A 2191-nucleotide genomic window follows, 5' to 3' on the forward strand; every position below is an offset into this window, starting at 1 on the left:
ATCTATATCTATATCTATATCTATATCTATATCTATATCTATATCTACTGCTTTTATTTACTACTAACACCAAAAAAATCATGACAGAGTTAGAACTAGCAAACATAGCAAACAATTATCTTTATATCCTCTTCCATTTCCTGTGTCCAATGCCTGCATTCAGTCCTTCCTTGTGACCTATATTTATTTAGTTTGCTCACTCACTCTTTCCTCCTTCTCTTCTTCTTCTTCCTCCTCTTCCTCCTCCTCCTCCTCCTTCTTCTTCTTTTCTTTCTTTTTTTTTTTTTTTGAGACAGAGTTTATCTGTTTATCCCTGGCTGTCCTAGGACTCACTCTGTAAACCAGGCTGGCTTCAAACTCAGAGATTCCCTTCTGAGTGTTGGGATTAAAAGCCTATGCTGCCGGGCAGTGGTGGCCTTTAATCCCAGCACTTGGGAGACAGAGGCAAGCGGATTTCTGAGTTTGAGGCCAGCCTGGTGTACAAAGTGAGCCAGGACAGCCAGGGCTATACAGAGAAACCCTGTCTCAAAAAAAAAAGCGTATGCCACCACCACCCCACCCGCTCATCATATTGAATCTTTTGTTCCTATGGTTCTCACATGTACATATGGTGCATGTCTACATATTTTACTGGCTAGATTTGCATATGATCGAGAGCATGTGGCTTTTCTCCCTTCTGCGATTCTATACTCTTTGAATGTATTTTACTTTATTTTGTGTGATGTGTTATGTGTTTTGCCTGCATGTATGTCTGTCTGGTGCCTGAATAGGACATCAGATCTCCTGAGACTGGAATTACTGTCGTGCTCCACCATGTGGGTCCTAAGAACCAAACCCAGGTCCTCTGCAAGAGCAGCCACTAAATCATGTCCTCAGCCCGTCTACTTATTTTTGAATGGTACTGGGGATTGAACTTACAGCCTCTAGCCCTCCTTTTATTTTTTACTTTGAGACAGGGTCTTACTAGGCAGCCCGTACTGGCCTTGCACCCCTGGCTCTCTCACTCAGCCCCATGGATAACTGGATTTATAGACCTGTGCCACCAAGCCCACCCCTATTTTCGGGCACAAGGTTAACTGCTGTTTCTGTCACTAAGCATCCCACACATTAACTGTTATTTTTTCAAGACAGGGTTTCTCTGTGTAGCCCTGGCTGTCCTGGAACTAGCTCTATAGACTAGGCTGGCCTCTAACTCAGAGACCCTCCTGCCTCTGTGCCCCTAGGACAAAAGGCATGCACCACCACACCCAGCCTGACACTACTTATTTCTAGCCCATATTCACAAAGGATTTGACTCTATGGAGTTCTATAGCAATATTGCCTCTGTTTCCATCCTGGCCCAGGGGTTCTCCAAGAACCCAACTATCTTTTGTTCATCAGCTCCAAAAATATAATTCTACTAAAGGATCTCCAAGGGGCTAGGGCGATGGCCCAACAGAGTTTTGACTATTCTTCCAGAGGAACTGACTTCATTTCTAAGCACCCACATAGCAGCTCTCAGCTGTCTTAACTCCAGTTCCAGAGGATCCAATGCTGTCTTCTGCCTTCCAAGGGTACCGAGTGCACATGGTGCACACTGGGTCTACACAGTAAATTCCCTGATCGTCAGGGTTACAGAGACCTTGTCTTAAACAAACACACAAAAGAAAAGAATATAGGTCAGTGGTGGAGTGCTTGCCTAATTAACTCGTGACTTCCTGCCTTCAAACTCTAGTCCCCTACACAAAAAATGTACTTAAGAGCACTGGAGAAATGCTTAGGCAAAACTTCCTTAGGTGTCCTGTCAAGCACTCACTAACAGGAGACTGACCAGGGATACACCGGCCGCTCATCCCTCCACCCTTCACGACAAGGCTGAGACAGGCTGTGTTCCAGCTCCCAGGCTTCTCTCTGCAGAAGGGGATGCTGCAGCTGCTTCATTCTATTCTGAGCTCATAATGGACCCTTACCGGCCTGAGTGTGCTCGATTTGTTGGCCACAGAGAGTTATCAGATGCTTGGCAGGGACACCTAGGCTGGGAGAGGCTTATCTTTTTCTTTCTTTCCTTTTCTTGAATTTGTTTGTAAGTTTATCTATTTTCATTTTACTTTATTTCATTTTTTATTGTATTGTATGGGTACTTTGCCTGCATATATGTCTGTGAACCATGTGCATGTCTGGTCCCCACAGAGGCCAGAAGACAGTAGATCCC

This window comes from Grammomys surdaster, unplaced genomic scaffold, assembly GCF_004785775.1.
Source record: "Grammomys surdaster isolate TR1022 unplaced genomic scaffold, NIH_TR_1.0 166, whole genome shotgun sequence".
NCBI classification, from domain to species: Eukaryota; Metazoa; Chordata; class Mammalia; order Rodentia; family Muridae; genus Grammomys; species Grammomys surdaster.